The sequence below is a fragment of the Centroberyx gerrardi genome, chromosome 5 (assembly GCF_048128805.1).
Source record: "Centroberyx gerrardi isolate f3 chromosome 5, fCenGer3.hap1.cur.20231027, whole genome shotgun sequence".
In the NCBI taxonomy this organism is placed as follows: domain Eukaryota; kingdom Metazoa; phylum Chordata; class Actinopteri; order Beryciformes; family Berycidae; genus Centroberyx; species Centroberyx gerrardi.
This window is the reverse complement of record NC_136001.1, coordinates 30,316,989-30,331,427: the sequence shown is the minus strand read 5'-3', so window position 1 is coordinate 30,331,427 and position 14,439 is coordinate 30,316,989. Positions and strand designations below refer to the sequence as shown.

The window sequence follows — 14,439 nt, the reverse complement described above, 5'->3', positions numbered from 1 at the left end:
TTGTGTTGACCTGAGTTGTGTTGGTGCAGCGGAGATGGGGGAGCCTCAGATCAATGGTGCAGTGTGTTGGGCATAAAAGGAGCAATGTGCCCCGGAGAGAAGGGCTGTCTGTGCCCCAGCGCCATGCAGCTGTGGGACCCGGGCATCCATCCATGCCCTCTGCTCCGTACACTGTTGGTCCTCCTTTTATAGCCAAAACATTGCAAGCTGTGGCGTTTTTAAAAATTATTTCCATAGAGGGCTGAATTGGAAATAAGTCTGCGATTGGAATGTAACCCTCTTGAAATGCATGTTTTAAGAATTGTAAACTAAAATAATTTTCTCCTCTTCTATACCAACCTTTTTGCATTAAGATAAATAAACATTTGCGACATCCTTTTGGTTCAGTTAATGGTGAACTAACGTTGTTACACTTAAGCTAATGTAATTTACACATTGCAGCATTCAAGCAATTTTCATCTGCAATACATACATGTTTAGTACTATTTCAGTATTTTCTAAGTACTGACTTCAGGAGTTATGTTTGTAGACTTTGAGATTTTCATTCACTAGTTTCATAACACTTTCCCACAGGTTAATACAGCAGAATAAAGCCTGTAAGTGAAATGTCATAGATGATTTTTGTGAGAGTGAGGAAAGTTGACATGCATCGAAGCTCACGAGTCACTAACCTGCTCAGCTGTAATCCACTGAACCACGGGGACACCCTTGCGTTTGACTTATTGATCTCCAATTTTGCAAAGGCTGCATGGGCCCGCACGACTCAACCAGCATGAGGGCGATGGAATATGTATTTCTGTATCCAGGGTTTTTACTTTTGTTTCATCCATTTTTCATGGATCTTAAAGTTCAAAGATCGCTAAAGATCTGTTTCAGTAAGCAGAATGGGAGGCAGAGGCACTCCCCTGACCTAAGGGTTTCACGCTCAATAGCACACCCATTAAGGCCCATTTGGTCTCCCGTAAAGACATGTCTGGCTTTTGATCTGGGATGAATATTAGCTTCTGTGTTGACCGCTCTTCATCTCCCGCGGTGAGGCAACGAGGAGGAAACTTTTTCAAAAACATCGACACGGATGCGAGCAGAAGCTGTTCCTGGTTAGAAAAGATACAAATACAAACCTGGTTTTGGCCCTTGACTGTGGACCCACATGTGCCCTTGCTAGCAGAGTATCAAATCCCACCAGAACCTACTCTGCAGTCTGTGTCCATCTTAGCTTTCCTGCTGTCTATACCAATGAATAATAAAAAACTAAAGGGTATGGACTGGCCAAGTTCCTAAAAAATGAAGACAAAAAACTGTATTTAAATGAGGCCTGTGGCATGGTGGGATTGTGTTCCTCTGTAATGCATTTAACTGAAATGACCTTGTACTCCTTCAGCTATGCATTATCTTTATGCTTTTCAACTTGATTGAAAGTTTAGAGATGGAAAAACACTGACATGCACATCAATATCCTGTTAATATTTTGCATGATCCGGTATTCTGTTTTTGAGATATGTCATACCCAGTTTAAAATAACCCTAATAAGCCCTTATCCTAATTAAGAGAGACCTAAATAAGATGCTTGAGATATGCAAATGTAACCAGGATACTGAGCTTTGTACGCACCTGATCGCTAATAAGCTCAGCTTCTATTCAGATTGTTTGGTTATTCATGTATAAGAGGATATTTATGAGAAGGACAAAAATACTGCACTGGATCATTGTGAAATTCCATTTGGAAATAATACTTAGATTATCTCCCACACTGTCAAGAGAGAGTCTTTTGAATTCCCCAAACTCATGTTTACTGAGCTGCCGCAACTGAATGGAGTTGAAACTTGAAGTATATAAATGACGCTGTGAGGCACTTGATATGAAAAGCTTCGAATAAAATTGGGTGTTTTTCAAATATTGAAATGAATGCTTCCCCCCCCCAAACCAGGCAGCAGTCTGTGCTAGGCTGTGATGACTCAACTGGGAAAGGAACTCACACACTTCAAATCTGAAGGTAGTTATTATAACCACATCACCACTGACTTCTTCATGTTACAAGTCAGCCTACTGGTCAGCAAAGGCATATTAGTATGTGGGAGAAAATACAGACAAAAGTACATAGCACTTAGAAGGAGCTGCAGTTCTTTAAAAGCTTTTCTTCTCCAGAGAGTCGATCTTAATTATGCCAGTATGCGTTTTCGTGCTTTTTGTGGGTGTGGATTACATTCGGGTTTTTGTGCCGGTGAATGTACAGTCAATCAGTCAGATTACTCATTTTCACTCATCAACCAAAACCTCTGCTGAGTTTCCAGTCTCCTTAAGTATGTAGCTTTTGGAAAATATTGTAAATATGGACCAGAAAGAAAGGAGATACACTGCACAAACTCAGGAGAGTGGGCACTTTAACCTTTCTCGTTCATTCAAATCATCCTGCTGTGAAGTCATGCCAGACATACACTGTCCTTCCAACATTTGGGGACACCTTGCCTTTTCAAAATTTTCAAAGTACTATTTGATTTTCTCTCTTATTTTTTCAATGAAAAAGTGAGGAAAGAAACGCCTACAATGCTTTTGTTAACATAAAATAGCTATTTCCTAATACTTTGGATATATTTCTTCAACACTTAGCTTCATGTTCATCAAAGTGTCTCTGTGGTGTGAAGAGAAGGTTTTTCATGGCAGAGCGTCTCTGACTGTGAGCATGAAGAAAGTGTGCACAGCAGTTCCAGCTGCTAAGGAGGTTTTTTTTGATGAGCGTATAGTTTAAATGTTTTAGTGTTGTCATCACAAATATTTGCATGTATGATTTTGTTTTCTCAAACTAAATCTAGGTAGTCTTTAATGGGGTTAAGTTATTGCAAACCGACAAAGAAAACTTTTTCAACATCAAACATTTTCAAAAACTAGGTGTCCCCAAACTTTTGACGGACAGTGTTCTTCTGAAAGAACACAATGTGCAATACAATTATTAAGATTTTATGGAACTGTTTTCATGTTTTGATATTGTCTTACAGGTGTACTGAAATACCTTCTGCTTTGCAAGCACCAAAATCCAGATTTACCAGGTACAGTGTTTCAGAGAATATGAATGCACTTTTCACTCATACTTATGTACCAACATACCTGTAAATGTATTAATAGAGTACTGAAAATGAATGACGTATTTTGTTATTTGGCGTCACATAATGCCCCTAGGGAATGGAGATGTCGCCGGGGTCCGGCTCATCCCGAAGTCGCCGGGGTGTTGTTGTTACTGTTGTGGTGAGCCAGATGTGGGCCGCTGCATGCTGGGAGTCCCGGGGTTCAGGATGCCACGGCTGGTTTCCTGTGCAGCTGCGAGGGCGCCGCGCTGCCATCCGCAATCATAAGACCTGTCCGGACGCACACGCACGGCGGAGCGTGACGGGCTGCTCCCCCTCTGACCCCTGATGCTTCACCAACGCATGCGGGTGAGGCTGCAGATGCCATAGGAATATACTGTATATACATATAAAGAAAGTATCTCAAAATGATGAAATACTCGCTGGTGACTAAGTTCTAAAACGTTGGACCAACAGTCAGTTGAAAATCACAGCAGCAAGATCTGTTGTTGAATCTGTTCACCAACATGTTAAATGTCAGTTTTCAGGCTGTTTTCATGGCCTCATTCAAATTAATGGGAAGTAAAAATCCTAACACTACAAACTCGTCCAGCTGCATCTGATCTTGGTGATTTAGTTTATATTATTTTCATGGCGGTCAAGTGCCGAATAACCCCCATGTTAAAACTAAGTGGAATATCGCTAAGTTTCCTACTATCCTTTAAAAAGTACTATCATTTGTTATAATATTCCGCCATCAATCATTTTGTAAGAGTAGGTGTCACCTTCTTTCGGTGGATATCTCACTTTGGATTGAAACTATTTGGTGGAGATATACATGGCAGGCAATTGGTGGACGCTTTCTTACATTCACGGCCTGTTCTGCCAGAGACCGCACTTGAAACGCAACCTTTCGAGTCGACGTTTCACCTAGCTCCCTCCACGACCACAGAAGAGGTCATGTGCTGGCGGAACAAATGAAGAGAGGGAAATAGCCGTGTCCTGGCCAAGAGATAGCGGGGGGGGGACAGCAGAGAGAAAGGATCAGACAGGGAAGAGACAGGATGCCGGAGCTCTCCTTTGAGTCTTTTCAAAAACACTGTAAATCACTTGGACGGGCCGGCTTTATCATTTCACGCCAGACTTTGTCACATAGGGAGGAAAATGGTTTGGGATGTGACTGTTTTACATAAACAGACGGGGCTGTAGCCGCTAAATGGTAGCAGCGAGCATAGAAGAAAGGGATATCTGCCTGGGTGTTGTGCCTGACACAACTCTATTATGGGCGTTCTCTATGGCTAAATAGAACTGTAACGTCAAAGCTGTTTAAGTGGAATTAATATACAGATTATGCTATTGTGGGGCAGCATGGTGGCTCGGTGGTTAGCGCTGTCGGCTCACAGCAAGAAGGACCCGGATTTGATTCTCGGCCCTTTCTGTGTGCAGTTTGCATGTTTGCATGGGTTCTGATCACTTGTATAACTTTTAAATTAACACACTACTAGATTCTATATGTGAAATAGCAGCGAAACATAGAGAGATAGATAGATAGAGTGACATATATCAATGACAAATGTATATAAATTATTCTTGGCAGGTAACGATCTTTAGTTTACCATAGTTCACCTTTACAGGTGAGCCAAAGAGTTAATTTTGCACACTGCATGCAAGTCAGGCAGATTGGAGGCTCTAAATTGCCCATAGGTATGAATGTGAGTGCCCCAGTGCATGCTGGGATAGGCTCCAGCCCTGAGACAAAGTAGAGAAAATGAATGAATGCATTAAATTATTCTACCCTCTTTAATTTTAACATTTCTGGGTAAAGTATATAAAAAAAACAACAACATTGCTCACAGTGAGAACTCATCCGGTCTTTAAATTATGTTCTTCCACCCTCTTTAAAACACATTTCTGGGAAAAGTACATAAAAACACAACACAGAACTCTGAAGCCTTTGATTGGCAACCTGCGCCTGATAGCAGATGCCACTAGAATTCTAAAAAGCCCTGTGAAGGATCTCCCATAGATTATCTATCAGCTCTAATTTTGTGAAGCACTGGCCCAGGCGGCCCTGGCGCTGTGGTGAGGGAGATGCATTAAAGGTGTAATAACACAGTGGACGGTGTCTAATCAGGATTTATGTGGTTTCAGCAGTTCTATAGTCCGCAGTGCGCCCACTTTCCTGCCAACTGGGTGTAGGCTCTGCTCCCATAGAGTCAAATATAGGCTGTTGACCTGGTTCGGCTGATGACCAGGGCATCCAGGAGTCAGGTTAGCCCGATATATGGGACCGATATTGACCTTTTTTAAAATATCTCATATCGGCCAGTCGTTGTTGTTTATCTCCTATATGATGGAGGTTCCTCCCTGACCACAGCTACATAAAAACAGTCTACAAACCTGCAATCAAATTTGATTTTCTTTGCACATTTGATTTAGTGGTTGAATAATGTTTTTTTTTTGTAAATTAATTCTTCATTTAAGAGTTTCTCCTACCACAGAATAGGGGCGATGGGTCACCCTCTACTCACCCTAAAAGAATTTCATTAGTATGGCTTTCAATGGAGAGTTTTAGTGTCCCATGATGGTCTAAATGCTGTTTCAGAGGCTTTTCCATCCTGCCATAATAAAATTCTAGGGGATACACTTAATCCTTGTATTTTTGTTTTTTTTTGGCATGAAAATGGTCAAATTTGAAGACAGCGAATAGTGGCACAAAATCAACTATCGGCACCTTCAGGACCAAAATATCGGGAACGACATCGCTTTTAAAAACCCATATCAGTCGAACCCTAACCAGGAGCAGTGGGTCATGTCTCTGACCTACACAGTGCTTACTGACTTGATGTCTAATTCTCCATGGACAGGCTATGCATTGTAACTGTGTTTTATACATGTATTTAATGTGTTTGTGTTTGTTTGTGTGCGCTTGACTACCCCCCACTTTCTAGAAAAAACCCAATCACCATCTTCTTGCACCTCCAGCGGGCCTCATTCACACCCTTCTGAAGAGTTACCTGCAGTGTTTTGTTGCTTCAGGACACAGTGATGCTTCATTATTAAACAGTCCGGCTTTGAGGCAGTTATGATTGATTTGTCCGTCTGTAACTAAAACAATCCCTGTGTGTATTAAGAGGAGCTTTGAAGCATAGATCAAGGGCTGAAAATATTGAAAGTATTTTAATTTTTGCTTTCTTATTGAGTACGGTGAATTCTGCATACAGATCCTGTTGACTCACCTGAACAACCAGAAGAAAACGGGAATAGCTACTTTTATAGAAACCAAGGACCATCAAGGATCATTATGTCCTTGAGGCAAAAATGCAAGCAGTAACATTACACATGAAGAATAAAGTTGGTGTCAAACACTTAATAAAACATGTAGTACCCTTTGGACACCCATGAAGGAAAACTCTGTTTCTTTTTTTAAACGATGGAGACATTTTTGTGCCCTGTGCACTATAAGAGCAATGTGAGGCAGCCGGCCTCCTGAATTCCTTAGTGCCACTTTTTCACAGGGATCCTGATCAGTTCATGGAGAAACTCACTCAGTGATATAGACTTAATGATGTGACATAGGGAGAAAATATAGGCATAGATCAGTAGTCACAGAGAGCAATGACTGTTTGTGGAGCACAAATCGGGGGAATATATTATGGTGCAAACCCTAAAAAAAAATCACTACAGGCTAAAATTCCTATAATATTCCTATGGTTGCTTATAGTGTGTCTCTGGAAGTCAATAGTGAACCATACTGTACATTATGGTATTTTTTACATGTTTTTTTTTTTTTTTAATCTCCTATGAACTAGAATATTCCCATGGGGAAATATAATAGTCTTCCTGTGACATTTGTTTATTATCTTCTATAGTATCTTATACTTCTCAAAATTATCATAGGATTACTGTAGTTCTTTTTCTAAGGGATTGACAGTGATTAATCAAATCAGTGACACCTTTCCTTCATCAGTGATCAAATATGTCAAACTGAGAACACCATACCTTGTTAATAGATGTTTGCCAGACACAATGGGGAACTGATAGCTCCATATCTTTGCTTGTCATTCACATTACAGTTCCCAGCCACCAGGCTGGTGGGGATTTGCATATTGATTCCTTTCCATTATTTTTGGTTGCAACACTGGATGAGCCACGGTGCGCTTTTCCTTTGTGTTAATAAAGCCTATCATCACTGTATGCAAAGGTGAGGGACTTGCGTATGTGGGTTGTTAGCACTTGACATGAAATCAAAGGGACTGTGCAAGAACACTGCAAAAAATATCCACATGAACAAGTCATCTAGTCTGGTATTGACTCTTTAACATCTTATTTTACTAGAAAAAATGAAACTAATGTACCAAGGAGATACGATGTTTTTAGTTGTTTACAATGCAAATCAGCTTGTTTCAAAAATTTTATTCAATCAGGTATCATTTTGTTGATATGCTGCTAGTGGAGTGATCTGCCTTATTTTCAAGATATGGAAACAAATGTAACTGCATTGGAAACAATGGGGGATTATCTCACTCCCACTGACAGATTTTTTCCCCCCACGTATTTAAAGAAGAAAACAAGATTTTAGAGTTGCATTTGCGACTGAAGGACTTGTTGAAAGGGACATTTTTTGCAGTGCATATGACAGAGGGGCTTCGGGTTTACGCATTCCCCCTGAACACACGGAGTGCGCGTCTTCCTTCCTCCTGCCTCCCTGCATCTGACACTGTCCCTCCCTCTTTCTCTCTCTCTCTCTCTCTCTCGCTCTCTCCTCCTCCTCCTCCTCCTCCTCCTCCCTCTCACATTCAGCTGAGGCTTTGGCTTTTCACCGGCAAACACCGACACACTCCCTACCCCTCTCAAACCGGGGAATAAAGACGGAGGAGCGGCGGCGGCAGGAGCAGGATTGATTCCCTGGTGCGCAACATCCATGGTCCTCACCTGGATGTCAGTTTGACAGGAGGGTATGTTGAAATATACTGATATGTGTGTGTGTTGTTTTCCCCCCCAGCCAGTTTGCTTATGTCGGCGTTAAGATCAGGCTTGGCTGTGCAAAGTGTTTCTGAAGCGAATTGTTGAGCGTCGGGCTTCAGCAATTCCGAGATCATTCCCATATATTTGTCCGTGTTGCTCTTTTACGCGTGATTTGTCAATATTATGGGGAGATAGGCTACGGCAGGCAATTCGTTATATTCTCTTTGTGCTTTGAGCTGCTGCAGTGATAAGGCATTTTATTCAGACAGCTGCTGTTCCATAGACCATCATTTTATAATATGCACGGACTTTTCGTAAATATAGACCACAATTTCATCCAAAGCCGACCGGTGGTTAGCCTATCCTATATGCTTGCATATTCTGTGGAGGATAAAAAAATAATGTGGTAATGGTCATTATGGGAATGAGAGGCAGCCGCAAGTTGTAGCGTCGTTTTGTGCCCACTAGCCCCTTTCAGCGTTGACATCAAACCTGCAAACCTGCAATCATGCCATCAAACCTTTCCAATGTCCCCCCTCCCTGCGCCTGAACCAGCAGTTGTGTGGCTGAACACCCACTTTATAGAGGGCTGCTCTCACCTTCGGCCTTGGCCTGTGATTTCCATTTCATGCCCCTGTCTTCTTTACAAGTTGTGCTAGGCTTCAGAAGTCAGCTGGCAAAACCAAGATGTGGTTTGCAGTTTTTTTTCTCAGTCCATCCCAACTGTAAAGGCAAACTGGATCTGCTGTTTGGCACAGTGTACTCACGTTATTCTCAAACACACCCATCAGCAATTACGCAATACCCACAATGACAGACACACACACACACACACACACACACACAACCACTGAGCACTTACACACTTACACAATACCACGTCACACCCTATCATCAACATAACACTTCAAGTTGCCCGTACAAAGTGGCTGAGTCTGTTCTAAAACAAACAGCAGGCTTTGTAGTTCATGGATTTTCATGCAATGTTTACTGACAATCTATCAATCTATCAGTGAGGTCTAACTACAAAAGCCACATTGTAAAATACCAATCATGACTCATGGAGAATCATGGAGATATGTGGCTACAGAGGTGAAGCAGAACTCCCTGTTTTTGCTGCATGCTCAGACAGGCCCATGTATGGAAATGGCTTCACCTTTGGCCTCATGGATTTCTCTGGTTTTGTGGAAGAACATACAAAGAGGAATGTTTCAGCCAAACCAACACTGCATGGCTTCAGCTTCGGGATGCTTTACTGTACGGTTGTGCAGATGAGTCTGGCTTGCCTGGTATATTTCTACCCACAATGTCTCTATGAGCAAGATATTATATCTGTCTGACACAGAATTTGACCTATTTGCAGATGAAGTCATATACGGTTTGATGACCTTTGAATCCATTGCTGTCAACCGGCAGTGCAAAAAAAATACCTGTGCAAGAAGCTGCAGCTCTATAAAGTCTTGTGATTGTGTGACTTTGACTCTAATCTCATGTATTTTTGTTGTATTGTTTGGTTGCATTGTAACTGAGCATTAGTGCACTGCAGGCACAAATCACAATCAGGGTGCGTCTGTTCCTGCTGTGATGCTGTAGTCCTGTTTCATCACATGCTTCTTTCAGGCCACACAGGCTGGCAGCCTTAGTCAGTAGACCTGTCACATTGGACACACTCCTGTGCCAGCTGTGCCAGCCTAGCCAGGCAGCCAGCCCCCCTCTGCATATCACCTGATGCTCCCTCCCCCCCAAGTGGCAACTACCAGGCAGCCATTGCATCAGCGCCAGACTCCTGTCTCTGCTTCTCCTGTTTCACTACTGTTTGCCTGTCAGTCTTTGATGTTCTTGGCAAATTTGGGATCAACTAGATGTCAGACAGATCGAATAGAATCAAACTCTTTTGCATATTCTGTATATGTCTTTCTTTACAGTGTGTGTGTGTGTGTGTGTGTACACAAACTGCTGGTGCTTGTGTGTGTTAAGATGCCTGAGGGTGCTGCTGGGATTTCACAGCCCAGCATGCCGCCTGCCATCATTTGCAATTCAAATGAGCAAGTATGAGGCACCCAGTGAGGCTGAAGCAGCCCTCGTCTCCTCTGTGTCTTATTGGACACAGGCAGTCATTCCTTGTACTCGCAAGTTAAGTCAACCATTTCTTATTGATGTCACCGTCAGAGGAAGAAACCAGTTAGTGGAACAGTATCAGCGGTTGATATAGAAGAATATGATCAGGTGGCCATCTTGCTTGAGCCATTGTTCATTTTGTATACAGCTGTTGGCATAAGTATGGCATCGTGCATAAACATGGAGTCACCCTGACATCCCCGATGATGCCAAGGCATGCAACAGGTAGTGTGTGTGTGTGTGTGTGTGTGTGTGTGTTTGAGCCTGTGTGTCAATGTCTCTTGGCTGTCATTGCTGCTGGCCCTGTGGAATGTTCTTTGACTCGCCATGTTTTTGTAGCTGGGTGAAACTGGTCACGTCTCTTCCTGCCTGCTGCACTACAGTAACCAGTCGCAAGCACACACACACACACACACGCACACACACGCACACACACACACAGCAAAGGTTTTGTCAGGGACACCACGGGTCTGAGTCCAAGTGGAAAAACATGCAGACTTTACACATTGCTCGACTGGGTGGGAAAGCCAAGGTCTGTGTTAAATTGATTATTTCCAGCTCTTCTTTTGTAAATAGAGCTTTGTTTACAGTACCATGTCTGCCTGATAGCTGAAGAGTGACAACTTCTCATTGATTAATAGCTGATGCTTTGTAATCAGAGTGCCACAGTGGTATACTACGCTGCAGGTAGTAGTGTTTTTTCCCAGTACGCACACACAAAAAGACTAATCTCGTTGCGCTTTACATGCTCTTTTATCAGCTTTGTTTGGAGGAACCAAAAGAGAATAATACAACATTTCGCAGCTGAATCCAACAACAGCGACCATGGGGGTTGCGTGTCTGCTTGCTTTTGTTTTAGGGGAATTGAATTAAGCCTCATCAGGACTCTGCATCCACTGCGGTCTTTGCAAAAAAAAAAATCTTGTTATGGCGCAGACTTGCATCATATTTGTTCCACTGCTTGATCTTTAATAGTGTGTTGTGAGATCACCAACGCTAAATGTCCACAGTTATTTGATGTGGTCAAAGCCTCTCTTCCTCTTTCTGTCGGGGGGGGGTCTCTTCCCCAAGCCTGTCCCCCCCCTTTCCCTAACGCTGTCTGTCTGTCTGTTCAGAGCTTTATTTTTAGCTTTGGTTTTTACACGCGCGGCTTTAGGCGATTTATTGCCTTCTCCGGATTGCATCATCCCCTCTGCGCTCTGATGTGCGAAGAAAGAAGGAGAAGCTATTTCATGCCGTAAGACAGTTCTTATTCCACCGTCCTATTTCCCCCCCGCTCCGCTCGCATAGCTGCTCACGGTGGATGGGAAGCATCACTTTGTCCTTCTGAAGGGGGATGCAGGGAGCTCTAACCGGAGCTGCAGCCTGATGATTACAGTGAGTCAGCAGGTTCTCTATCCCCCCCCCCCCCTTCTTCCTTTGCATACCTATCCTCATCTCCCCCTCTCCTTCCCCAACTGCCTCCTCCTTTGAACAAATCCCCCGTCTCTCAAGGATGAGACTCATCGTGTTGCAGCGTGGCTTTGATCTGGTGTGATGATGATGTGTGCATGGCTCATTGTTTTTTTCTTCTCGCACTATTAGGGCATTTATATTTCAGGGCCGGTTGGGTCATGTGGGGAAAGAGAACAGGCGTCACTTCTTTCTTGATCGGCCTTCTCCTGCGGCGTGCTGTGGACTAACTTTCTTAAAGCTACTTTGGCTTCCTCCGACGGCCATTGTTTTCTGTGACTGGCCACCTCGCACTTGGCGTCCACAATCATTTGAGCCTGGAAGCGTGGAGGAAGGCTAATTCTATTGTTGATCTACGTCCATTTTCCCCAATGATTAGACAAATGGATCATCACCCGGCTCACACACATTGTGGGCTGCTGGTGAATTCACCCCACCAAGAAAAAATGTGTGAAAAATCAGACATCCACATAATGCAGTTAGTTTGATTACATATTTATGGTATTAATAGATCAGTACTACACTGGTTGTCTATGGGAAGCCTTAACCTGAATACATTTAATGAGATATTTTGATCAGATTCCACACACAAAGTATGCAAGAATATGTTTATTATTATTAGAATTGGGTACAGATATTGTGTTTTTTCCAAGTACATGTTTTCATTTAGTCTCATTGGATACATCTGCTGTTTGACACTGTCATGCAAAAGTGTGAAAAAAGATATAGAGACAGCTTGATTTATAGACTGTTTCAATTTGTCAACAACAACACAGCTATAACCTCTGTGTTGTTAGAATAGCTCGATTCGGTGATGATGTTTTGGCATGCTTTGTACTGACGTTAATGATACTGCTGTCGCGGCTGCTAAATCGGTTGAAGTAGCTTACACAGCCAGCTAGCTAGAATATTAATATGTAGGCAGCCATATGTTGTGAACTTCACTGTAAATCTGTGTGTAATGATCTGGCTTTGTAACTTGACCTGTGGTAAAGTGAGTGCTGTAAATGCGAGGGTTTCTCTCCCTCTCTCTTCCCTCTCTCTTCAGTGCATTGATCCATGCATGATGCCTTTCGCTGTCCTTATTTGTGAGAATGCGTTTGTCCCGGTCCTTAGAGAACGCCGACCACTCCACAACACAATCTCCAGCGGTCTGAACTTGTTTTCAGGTCCTTGTGTAAACAGCTGACTGGATGTGTACAAGGGTTTTCCCTTGTCTCCTAGCAACGCAAAAGTCGCATCCATATTGAATTAACTTTTAGGCCTACGTGGAGCCGACAACACACAGGTAGCTTCAGTCAGCTGTCTATTTAAGCAGCTTCCGATTCTGAGTCTGATCATACAGTCATGACTCTTGGGGCTTATTGATATGGATCTGATTCCAATTATGAAATGATCGGCCCAACCCTAATTATTATTATTAGTGTCCCATGGTCTAAACGCTGCTTCAGAGGCTTCTCTACCCTGACAAGAACACTTACACTGAATACTTGTAATAATTTGGCATGGACATTGTAAAATTTTAATGTGGCAGCTTCAATCATAAATTATCAACATCAGCCTTCAAAAACCGATATCAGCTGAATCCCTGCTGCATAGCCTGCAAAATGAAAATACTGAACCATGTTTTTCCTCCCAACAAATGACATCATGATAAAGTGTGCGTCTCTCTCAGCAGTGTTGTTCACTGCCCACACAGACAGTGCAGTGGGGCTGTTTCACTTGTATGCTCCAGTGAATGTGTTATTCCTGATGTTGTACATGAAAAAAAAATAAAAAAATGACATTCCAGGGGGGGTTTTGAATGCCGGCCTTGCCACGCCGTCAGCATCAGTTCAATTCCACTGTGCAAAACATCAAGATTTAATTACCCTGTCAAGCAGAGATAAAAAGAAAGAAGTGGGTTTAATCACTACTCATATAAATTGGGACATTTGATTACCGCCGTGTTTAAAATGACTGAGGCTTCAAGAGACGCTCTTGTGCTCGTCTTCAGTAGTACTGAGTGAGCTCCTAAGGTGCTTAGTAAGCAATAGGTCTTTTCATTTTGTCATCAAAATTCCCAGATTGCTTTGGATGTGAAATGACACAGTGACTGTGGGGTTAAAACTTTCATCCACACTGGATGAACAGGTAAAGGACTGTAGCTTTTTTCATATGCAGTCCCTCCATTTTAGAGTGCCAGATGTTTTCATGAAATTTATTTGTCCAGGGAAGGGTTTTGCTGAGCGCACAAGCTGTTTTGCAAGCACCACCCTGCCTCACCTTCATTCAGTTACACAGATTCACACCTGGGAGCTGCCCCGAACAGCCACGATATGGATGAAATGAAACCGCCGTAAAATTAAGCTGACGTTCTTGTACTTTAACCTCATAGTCATTGTGTTAGTTCACCTCCAGAGTAATCGTGGCACAGAGCCCGAACATCAACAAGTACAGATTCTGTGCTGCCTCACGGTGCATATCAGTTTATCTGAATGTAATCTCAGCTGTTGAGCTCCCTGGTTGATTAGCTGCCTTCATTTCTGCTATGGAGAATAGAGTAGCATTAAGCTAGCTGGCTTGGTAGTTAGCATTAGCAACTGAATCATTAGCAAACATAGCACAAGCACTGCTTATACAACAATGAGCTCTACTATAAAGTGCCAGAGTATGTGTTGTATTGTCACCAAAGATTTAGCTACATATATATGTCACCATACATCACTGGATGGCAGCAGCCCATGCAAACTAATAGACAAAGAACCCAGAAGTAGGCTGCATTCTCTCATCATGTGAAACTCATCAAAAGAGGATTATGGGAGATTAAACTTGCGGCTAAAATGTGAACATTTATAATTTA

At 42.6% G+C, this 14,439-nt stretch overlaps 1 protein-coding gene across 5 annotated transcripts in view; it reads left to right on the top strand.

The window, feature by feature from the left end:
- Positions 1–7,881: 7,881 nt before the first annotated feature.
- LOC139927715 (band 4.1-like protein 1) overlaps positions 7,882–14,439 on the top strand; it is a 61,351-nt gene continuing 54,793 nt past the window's right edge. For all 5 annotated transcript variants that reach the window (XM_078283641.1, XM_078283644.1, XM_078283642.1 and 2 more), the window contains exon 1: positions 7,882–8,017. The gene's annotated coding sequence lies outside the window, so the exon portion shown is untranslated. The remainder of the gene's footprint in view (positions 8,018–14,439) is intronic.